Source organism: Sander lucioperca, chromosome 13 (genome assembly GCF_008315115.2).
Source record: "Sander lucioperca isolate FBNREF2018 chromosome 13, SLUC_FBN_1.2, whole genome shotgun sequence".
Classification (NCBI taxonomy): Eukaryota; Metazoa; Chordata; class Actinopteri; order Perciformes; family Percidae; genus Sander; species Sander lucioperca.
In genome coordinates this window covers 26,814,451-26,825,642 of record NC_050185.1, presented here as the reverse complement: position 1 = coordinate 26,825,642, position 11,192 = coordinate 26,814,451, and the positions used below count along the sequence as shown (strand labels likewise).

The window sequence follows — 11,192 nt, the reverse complement described above, 5'->3', positions numbered from 1 at the left end:
GGTGCTAGGTAATACATCTGATTTCATATAGGCCTACTGCTTTAGTCAAAGGTCGCCTAAATGCTATGAATATAGATTTGCTGTTAACTTACTAATTGATTGAGCATTTTGTGTAAATTTGGACTTTTATACGTTTTATTCCACATTGTTTAAATGGCAAGGTGGATGTACTGATCGCTGTGGATTAATTTTTTTTTCGTGTCATTTCTGTTGTTCCTGCGTTTGGAGAGGCATCTCAACAGACTGTAATTCCAACACTGATTGTTCACTGTTAAATTTTAGTTGAATTTAACCCTTGTGTTGTGTTCAGGTCTGTGGGACCCATTTCCAATGTTTGCTGAAAAGAAAGATTATGCTATTTATTATTTCTTCTAACTCAAACTCACTGGCCTTGGCTCATTTTCTGTGAAGAACATAAAAAATAACTTATTTTCAATGACTGCACACGGTACCCCCCCCTACACATAACTATTACATATGACTACACACGGTACACCCCCCCCCCAAACATAACTATTACATATGACTACACACGGTACACCCCCCCCCCCCCACACATAACTATTACATATGACTACACATGGTACACCCCCCCCACACATAACTATTACATATGACTACACAAGGTACACCCCCCCTACACATAACTATTACATATGACTACACATGGTACACCCCCCCCTACACATAACTATTACATATGACTACACAAGGTACACCCCCCCCCACACATAACTATTACATATGACTACACAAGGTACACCCCCCCCCCACACATAACTATTACATATGACTACACAAGGTACACTCCCCCCACACATAACTATTACATATGAGGTGTTCAGGTCTACTAGACCCGAGTGTATTTAATTGTAGGTGCTATGAATCTATATTGTCTTTCTGCACATGCCATTCCCACAAAAAGTTAAAAAATTGTTACATTTTGCGCACTTTCACCTGTTCTGATTAAGTTCTAAGTTCTTCTCCTTTTTTTCTCACAAAAAACGAAAATGATCAAATGATCATCAATGTGATCTCACAGGGGTAAATGGCAAATATGAACCATAAATGATGTATATATCATAGGTAATTGAGCTAAAGTTAATTTTTAAATAAATTGTTATGGCTGTATTGATTTAACAAAAGAATAAACTAAACATATCTTTTGTAATGTGCAAAGTGTGTCTCTGTAACTGAAATAAACTCAAAACAAGATGTGGCAGGCAGGGTGATCAGGCCATGGTTGATGTCTGGATCGCAGAGAAGAGAGAGAGTGTAGTCTGACCAGGTGGAGCTTCATCAGCTCACAGCTCCCAGGTGCACCAGATCTGCAATCAACTCAAACAAAGATGGGTAAGACCAGAGAGGTATCACTCCTACAGAGAGGCCCCACCAGATCACACAGGGGCCGTCACAATATGTAGAGACCGCATCCGGCTTGTGAGATGCATCTCTGCCGCCGCTATTTTGGGACAAACATCTGGCCATGAAGAGAAAACAACAGACAGACAATCTATCTATTTATCTATCTATCTATATATCTATCACAGCAGCACACACATGCAGAAGATTACAAATAATAATAATATTGTATTGTAAATCCTATATCATAACAGCAATGCTCCAAGGTCCAAACGCGCCTGGCTTTTAAAGGGAATGGGAGATGATCTCTGATTGGTTGATTGCATGTTACGCCCAAAACACACCTCTGATTAATGAAGACACTAAGGACAACCCTTTAGAACCATGCGCCCGGAGCACAGACCCTTTTTTCTGCCGTCAAACTAGCAAAGATTCGTACACGCCCTAAACACACCTGTACCAGGCGCTTCACGCCATGCGCTTAGATCGTTAAAATCAGGCCCTGAAGCCTGAATTGGCCTTAAGTTGTAACCAGTTGTGTGTGTCTCTCTCTCTCTCTCTCTCTCTCTCTCTGAGCGAATGTGTGAGTGTGCGTGCTGAGTGAGTCTATGGAGTGTGTGAGTTTCTATCTTTGTTTTTCTGTGTATTTGTGGTTGTGTATGTGATTATTTTGTTGTGTAGTTGTTAGTTATTAGTTGGTGGAGGGTTTTGTTGAGATAGTTCGGTTGTCAGCCGGGCATTATGCCCGTGTTTGGCGGCCATGCGGTGCTGGAGAAGCTGACACGCCGACATGCGGTGAGGATTTCCCCGCAGGTCGGCTGTTCAGTGGAGGAGGCCAGCTATGCTGTCGGGGAGGTTGTGGGCTTTGACAGTGTGAAGTCTGCCTCCCGTATGAACAAGGCAGTGGTGATTTTCCTGGATGATGTGATGTGATGTGATCATGTGTAAGGCATTCTTGATACAATTAAATAAATCAAATCAAATCAAACCCCCTTTCGCCTTCACAACTGCCTTAATTCTTCATGGCATTGATTCAACAAGGTGCTGGAAGCATTCTCTAGAAATGTTGGCCCATATTGAGAGGATAGCATCTTGCAGTTGATGGAGATTTGTGGGATGCACATCCAGGGCACGAAGCTCCCGTTCCACCACATCCCAAAGATGTTCTATTGGGTTGAGATCTGGTGACTGTGGGGGCCATTTTAGTACGGTGAAGTCATTGTCATGTTCAAGAAACCAATTTGAAATGATTTGAGCTTTGTGACATGGTGCATTATCCTGCTGGAAGTAGCCATCAGAGGATGGTACATGGTGGTCATAAAGGGATGGACCTGGTCAGAACAATGCTCAGGTAGGCTGTGGCATTTAAACAATGCCCAATTGGTACTAAGGGGCCTAAAGTGTGCCAAGAAAACATCCCCACACCATTACACCACCACCAGCAGCCTGCCCAGTGGTAACAAGGCATGACGGATCCATGTTCTCATTCTGTTTACGCCAAATTCGGACTCTACCATCTGAATGTCTCAACAGAAATCGGGACTCATCAGAAGTGACACTGATCTGTGTTGTGTATTTGTGTGTTCTGTAATCAATCCTAGCTTTCTCCCCCCTCTCTTTCCCTTCGTGATCCACTGATCAGAACTATTAGCTCTGTATGAGCACAAATATTGATTAAAAATTAATTAATTGATTTAATAACGGTCCGCGAGAGTCTGTGATCAAAACTCTACCCATGGCAACAGTCTGTTAAAATTAGCCATTAGTCTGTATATATGCTGTAATTGACCAAACAGAACCAAGTATTCAACCAAGCCATGTAGTAACTGGTGTTGGTTCAAACCAACACAGAGCAGTGTTGTAACTCTAGAGGTGTGTCTCAAATCGCACACTTCTGTACTTATACTAGCTATTTGAGTACACTCAATCTGTTACTCGTCGAAGTGTGGTCAATGCAGTGCACTACAAGTACCCGGATGGTGCACTCATAACGGTCAAAAAGTTGAGTGTGGATCGATGGACACTTTCCACCCTCAACGGTCGCCATCTTGGCTACGTAGCGGAAGGGGCGGAGCTAACAAAAGGTGAAAAACTTTCGATAATGGCGGCCGAATACGCGACAGCGAGACCCACGGAGTATTACAAATGTAAGTTGAACATTAGTCTTTTGCTATACTTGTATAACATATAAGCCACCTGTTTATGTATATTTGGTTAATTTTGGAGTTGGTGATGATTTTTGTACCGCGAATTATAACGTTAATTTGTACCGTAATTTGATGTGCTATCAAGCTAGCTTTAGCTAACCTTAGCTAGCTAACAGCGGCACAGTTTAACCAAAGAAGTTACGGGTACGTCTATACTCTTTGGTTTAACCACTGGTAAATAAGTTATAACCTAGCTAATGTTACATGTGTTGTGGTATACGGTTGTTTGTTGTGTTAAACTATCGTCCTCACTGTAGACGATTTTAGCGTTAGCTGTGTGATCTTGTAGATATACATTAAGCTGCGAGCGTTAGTAGTAATGTTACAGTACGTTAATGTATGCTATGTTATAACGTATTAACAGTGCTGTTTGTGTCCTGACTTATATAATCGTTAGGGACACAGACGTGGCCGTCAATGCTGCCAACTTGAGGGAAGTCCTCCTCTGCTGGAAGGCCAACGACCTGGGGGAGGAGAGAGAGGACTCCCTGCTGGTCTGGTGGACAGCACGGTGCACGGTGGCCCGGGGCATAGCAAAGGCTCTGGCTAAACCACGATAAGAGGTACCGCTGGCGAGCCAAAAGAGGAAGACAAGGGCCTCGATGACGGGTCCCCAGCCATGGTCACACGCCGTGCCGAGGATGTACCGTTAAAGGATCCCCCTGGAGAGTCTGAAGTCCACCATCAGATCACTTTCCCCATCAAAGTACAGGGCCAGCAATGAATAGAACAATGGGATATATTTAAATGTCTATTGGGTTGCCTCTGCTTTCACTCTTGTATTGTCACTGTAATTAATAGCTATTGCAATAAACACCCTTATATAAACATATAATATGACTATTTTCTATGTATGTTCTTTATGTCAGTTGGACACCATTTGAATTGCTCAGATTTTGCTAAAATAACTAAAAATGGCCATTTTGGGTTGTTCTTTACAATGAATTAAGAGCAAAAGTATGAATATCATCATACCGGTAAGTCTACGGTTGCATAAAACAGAGGGCAAAAACAAGCAACAATAACAACAATCACATTCATTTTGATGAACAAAGCGAAATGTGTTTTTCACGAGTGACAACAGTGTTGGGAATGCTCTGCCTTGGGTACAATTAATATATACAGTCTATGGGTACAATTCACAATTTCATAGAAGAAGAAGGAGGACTGAGGTGTTGTGATGTCATTTCCTGTAAGTACATAAGGCAGTGCGCGATTTGAGACAACACTACCCCGTCAAATTTTACGCACTATGCAAGTAAGTACGTAGTGTACGAAGTGTACTTCAGTTAGTACACTAACGGAAGTGCGCGATTTGAGACACACTAGTGGAAACAGTGAGTAGCTTACCTGAGCCTGCATGTAAGATACAGACAATATTAACTGTATTCAACTACAAGAAGCAAGACAGTTGCAATCCTTTAATTAGAGTTCTGTAAAGCTTTTGATTGGACAGTTAGGTCCTAGAGATGTGGTGACAACAGCTACGCAGAGGGGGGCCAATTTGATTTTTTTGTCATGGGGCCCAAAATTCCTGGCGGCGCCCCTGCCAACACAGAACAGGGTCTGTAGAGGTTTCTTCCATCCAGCTGCTGCTCTGTTAACCCCTCATGTTCACTAGACAGTCTTTGGTTTAAAAGTCCTCTAACATGTCTCAGACCAGCAGTCTGGTAATCCGTGAAGTCTGCACGGTTTTACAACAGTAGTTATAAGAAAAGTAATTATTAATTCTGTTTTTATTTGTTTTGTGTCTTCCAGCTGATGATTCCAAAAACCGGAGAGTGGTGCTGATCGGTCTTCCTGGAACTGGAAGAAGTTCCTCTGGGAACACCATCTTAGGATCTGATCAGTTTAAATCAGGTGATGGCTTTAATCCAGTCACTACTGAGACTGCCTCTAAATCAGCCAGAGTGGAGGATCGTCAGGTCACGGTGGTCGATACTCCAGGAATCACTGATCTGACTGGTAATCAGCTGTATGAGGAGATCCTGAAGTCAGTAGTAGAGGCCAGTCCAGGACCTCATGCCTTCGTTATTGTGGTCAGAATAGATAGAATCACAGAAGCAGACATCAAACTGTTCAAGCTGCTGGAACAAATGTTTGGAGGCGATGTTCCTAAGTACTCCATGGTGCTTTTCACTCATGGAGACGAGCTGAAAGAAGGTCAGTCCATTGACGGTTTGATCCAGTCCAACCAACATGTGAAAGACCTGGTCTTCAGGTGTGGTGGTAGATTCTGTGTGTTTGACAACAAAACTAAAATAAGAGAGCATTTCGGAAACTTCCTGAGAAAAGTAGATGAGATAGTCTCAGGTAACGGTGGACTCCCATTTAACCAGTCAGGTTATGCAGGACTGTCAGAAAGCAGTGTATGGGACATACTTAAACGTTTAATAGTGAATGGTATACAGGAGTATATCAAGCTGGCTATAATAGCAGGAGGAGCAGCAGCACTAATAGTAGCAGTTATAAAAGAATATACAGAAGGGAGAGTAGCGATAGCAGAAGCAACACAAAGAATAGTGGGAGCAGCACTGGGAAAAGCATGGGACACAATAGTAGCAAAATCAGTACTACTGAAAGAAGCAAACACAGATACAGTACTAAAAGCAATAGTAGCAGGAGTAACAGTAACAAAAGCCATAGTAGCAATAGTAGGAGGAGAAGAACATACAGTAGTAAAAGTACTTGAAAAAGTACAAACATTATTCGAAGGATTCGCAGGAGCAGCAGCAGCAGCAGCAGAAATGGCACCAACAGCAGCAGCAGCAAAAGCAGAAAAAGCAGCAGAAGCAGCAGAAGCAGCAGGAGGATGGGGAAGGTGGTGTCAGCAGCAGTAGGAGTCGTATGAGCACAAGCACTCATGTGATGTGTTCTGTTGGGATTTATAATAAAAGTTGACTTCAATCTGACTGCTAAGCTGTGTGGAGGAAAGAAATTAGGCAGAGTTTAAACTATTGCTGTCACTTTTCAAACTCTGAACATGTGACACGTTTGAAGATAACTTGTCACATGTTCAGAGTTGAAGTGTAAGTATTTTAATATGTTTTGTCTCTATATCTTCCAGTGTGGACGTTCTCATCAGGTAGAAACTCTTTCAGACTACACATCATATAACTAACTCACTTGTTCTTTTTATAGTTTAACCATCAGTAACCATAGAGACCCCCTCTGCACTTACAATGAAACTTCTTTGTCCAAAATAAACTACAGTCCTCCGTCAGTGACACATCATTATCTCTGCCAATATCTCCATGAAACCTGTCTTTTTCCAGGACAAGAGGTTAACTAAGTCTCCATTAACAGGAATTAATAGACAACAGGGAGGATGGTTGTCTCTGCAGGAGTCCATTTCTTCCTGACAATAGACACCACAAAGGGCCTTTTATGCCATAGTCCCTTACCAAACAACAGTTTTTAAGACCATTAGTTAGTTAATTAAATGTTTTCATTTCAGACCAAAGATTTGCAACAAGACGAGTTAACTTGTTGCAGCGCGTCAGTCTGCAGCGTTCTGAAAGCTGCCAGATCCCACCAATTATTTCTCTGATTCACGGCTTGGTTCTAACAACATTCGTTTTATCACAGGAAAGGTACATTTTTAAAGAAAGTCAAATCTTACCTTCACTTAAATCGTAATTCTCGCCAAAATGCAACCTAGGGTCTTTTTGTGAATGTAGCCGAGTCAAACCTTTGTTTAAAAGTATATTTAGGACGGAATCGCCACTTTTAAGATTTACCGTATTCTCATTTTTCAGTCAAATGGCCTTCTGAATGGGAGTACTAGGGGCAGTTTGATGCTAGCCTCAAAATATCTATTTTTAAAACACTAAGAAGTCTCGACACAACATGAGACTTTGCTCCAAGTCTCACCAGGGTCTCTACACCTTAAAGGGATATTTCACCGCTGGAAAGCTGAATATATCTTTAAATTGGGTCACTTATGTTGTAAAAATTTGGGGAAAAAATTAGAAATTGGTGGCTTCTAGGCCGAAATAAGCCAGAAAATGTGTTTTTGGCTCATGTGGATGAAAGACACCAAATCCCAGAATGCATTTGCTTCGCTGCTTTAGAGTCCACTCCCAAGCCATGCCTACCATTACAGACAGACAGACAGACAGACAGTCATCTCAACTCAAGTGTGTTTTATTGTCATTTCAACCATATACACGAAACGTTTCACCGTGGCTCAAGTGGTGTTACACATTTAAAATATATAAAAACCACATTATATAAAAACAACATACATTTAGTGCACACACACTATATGCTCTGTAAATTTCAGCTAACACATAATAGCATTAGCGCTTGGTGGGCTGTAAACACCCAGTATAAACGCCGTAAATTAGCGTGTAATGTAGAATGGTCAGCATCTAACAGTCACAAAACTCCACCAGCAGTTAGCAGTTAGTTGGATACAAGCACCAGTCCATGTTAACACAGCCCTCCTCCACTAGTCTTACCTGGCAACAGAGCAGCAGGCCTGGTAGCTGGATAGTCCGGTACACTGTTGTTCAGTCATGTTTCCACAACAACAAAAACACAGCAGTCTCTGAACTCGCGTTGGGAGTTTGGTTGAAGTTGGATGTAGTCCAGTTTGTTGTCTAATGAGTGGACACTTGCAAGCAGGATTGATGGCACAGGTGGCCGGCTAGCGTTAGCTTTCCAACGGCACAATCGTTCAACGTTCCCCGCTGATGATGTCCCTTTACCGGCCAGAGGCATCGAGCAGCACCGCTGGCTGAGGTGCTGGTCTCTGTAGCATATTCTCCGCTCTGTACCAATGTATCCCATTGGTACACGTGTGCGGTAGTTTGAATGCACATAATTGTAGTTCTAAAATTTACTTCGGGATGAATAAATCTATCTATCTAAAACCTCTGCTGAGAAGCCAGTAGCGAGGATTCAAGATGGCTGACACCCGTTTTGCTTCGGAAATACTCGGAGAAAGCCGACAGTCCAACTCCCTATGGGTGGGTTTAAAACATGCGGAAGTAGGTCCTACTACTGGCTGTAGTCTATTGCCTCTGGGCAAAGAATCTTCCGATGACGCAAGAATTGTTGTTTTCCGTCATCGGAAGATTTTTTCCAGACCCACAATCCAGAGATGTCTGGTCTCAGGGGGACATGATGTCTACTGATACAAAGCTTAATGCTAAATTCGTGAAGTATCCCTTTAACGAAAGCATTGACAATATTGTTTGTGTTCACAGAGTTTACTAAAAAGAAAGGTTTTGAACAACTCCCGTTAGCTCTTGTTTCCCCCCGCCGTCATCTTGCCAGTCAAAAAGAGTTGATCTCTGAATGCAACGTAAAAGGGAGGAGAGTAAAGATGGAGAGCTCCTAAAGCTTAGTTCCATATAAATGCACGGATTATTTCTTGTTTTGTCGTTATTCAAAAACAATATTGACCTTGTAGTTAAAAAGGAGCCTCATATGGAGTCCGTTCATTCGCATTCAGAGATCACCTATTTTGGACTGGGGAAATGGCGGATAGCGTAAACACCAACTGCTAACGTGAGGTGTTAAACCTTTCTTTTTAGTAAACTCTGAACATTAACAATGTTGTCAATGCTTTGGTTAAGGTGTAGAGCTCCTGGTTATAGTATATCTTGGTCACCGGTGGAGTTAAGGTGTAGAGCTCCTGGTTATAGTATATCTTGGTCACCGGTGGAGTTAAGGTGTAGAGCTCCTGGTTATAGTATATCTTGGTCACCGGTGGAGTTAAGGTGTAGAGCTCCTGGTGATACTTGGAGCAAAGTCTCATGTTGTGTCGAGTCTTCTTAGTGGTTTAAAAATAGATATTTTGAGGCTAGCATCAAAGTGCCACTAGTACTCCCATTCAGAAGGCCATTTGACCCAAAAATTAGAATACTGTCAGTCTTAAAAGTGGCGATTCCATCCTAAATATGCTTTTAAACAAACGTTTGACTCTGGTACATTCACAAGAAGACCCTAGGTTGCATTTTGGCGAGAGTAACTTTAAATTATCTATCATGAGGTTTTATATTATATTATTGTGTGGTTTGTTATTTGATTTCCTTCTTTGTCGATGTGAGCTACCTTGATGTTAGCCATGTTATATACTGTAATACATATATAACCTTGTTTTAAAGATATTTTTTATTGTTTTTTTTTTTTTTTTTGGTTGCTTTTTGTTATTTAGTTTTATGCAGATATTGTTATCTTTCTTTTCTTTTCTGCAAGTTTTTTTTTATTATTGAAGATTTGCCCCGTCCCCTATAGTTTACTTCGCCACCTATAGTTTGCCCCACCCACTATAGTTTACCCCGCCACCTATAGTTTGCCCCGCCCCTATAGTTTGCCCCGCCCCCTATAGTTTGCCCCGCCCCTATAGTTTGCCCCATCCCCTATAGTTTGCCCCGCCCCCTATATTTTGCCCCGTCCCCTATAGTTTACTTCGCCACCAATAGTTTGCCCCGCCCACTATAGTTTGCCCCGCCCACTATAGTTTATCCCGCCCACTATAGTTTGCCCCGCCCACTATAATTTATCCCGCCCCCTATAGTTTACCCCGCCCCTATAGTTTGCCCCATCCCCTATAGTTTGCCCCGCCCCCTATATTTTGCCCCGTCCCCTATAGTTTACTTCGCCACCTATAGTTTGCCCCGCACACTATAGTTTGCCCCGTCCACTATAGTTTGCCCCGTCAACCAATAGTTTACCCCGCCCTCTATAGTTTGCCCCGTCCCCTATAGTTTACCCCGCCCTCTATAGTTTACCCCGCCCTCTATAGTTTACCCCGCCCTTTATAGTTTGCCCCGTCCCCTATAGTTTGCCCCCGTCCCCTATAGTTTGCCCCCGTCCCCTATAGTTTACCCCGCCCTCTATAGTTTGCCCCGTCCCCTATAGTATGCCCCGTCACCTATAGTTTACCCCGCCCTCTATAGTTTACCCCGCCCTTTATAGTTTACCCCGCCCCCTATAGTTTGCCCCGTCCCCTATAGTTTGCCCCGTCCCCTATAGTTTTCCCCCATCCCCTATAGTTTACCCCGCCCCCTATAGTTTGCCCCGTCCCCTATAGTTTACCCCGCCCCCTATAGTTTGCCCCGTCCCCTATAGTTTGCCCCGCCCCCCTATAGTTTGCCCCGTCCCCTATAGTTTGCCCCCGTCCCCTATAGTTTGCCCCGTCCCCTATAGTTTGCCCCCGTCCCCTATAGTTTGCCCCGTCCCCTATAGTTTGCCCCCGTCCCCTATAGTTTGCCCCGTCCCCTATAGTTTGCCCCGTCACCTATAGTTTACCCCGCCCTCTATAGTTTTCCCCGCCCTCTATAGTATGCCCCGTCACCTATAGTTTACCCCGCCCTCTATAGTTTACCCCGCCCTTTATAGTTTGCCCCGTCCCCTATAGTTTGCCCCGTCCCCTATAGTTTGCCCCCGTCCCCTATAGTTTACCCCGCCCCCTATAGTTTGCCCCGTCCGCTATAGTTTACCCCGCCCCCTATAGTTTGCCCCGTCCCCTATAGTTTGCCCCATCCCCCTATAGTTTGCCCCGTCCCCTATAGTTTGCCCCCGTCCCCTATAGTTTACCCCGCCCCCTATAGTTTGCCCCCGTCCACTATAGTTTACCCTGCCCCCTATAGTTTGTCCCGTTCCCTATAG

The 11,192-nt window shown here is 43.4% G+C and overlaps 1 protein-coding gene and 1 long non-coding RNA gene across 2 annotated transcripts in view; both read left to right on the top strand.

Moving 5' to 3' along the window:
• Nucleotides 1-11,192, top strand: part of LOC116063573 (complement C1q-like protein 2) — a 417,866-nt gene that overhangs the window by 268,727 nt on the left and 137,947 nt on the right. The window lies entirely within an intron of this gene.
• On the top strand, nt 3,260-4,404 carry LOC118492975. The gene is made up of 2 exons (XR_004894900.1): nt 3,260-3,509; nt 3,967-4,404. It is a non-coding gene; the product is annotated as an uncharacterized LOC118492975 (long non-coding RNA).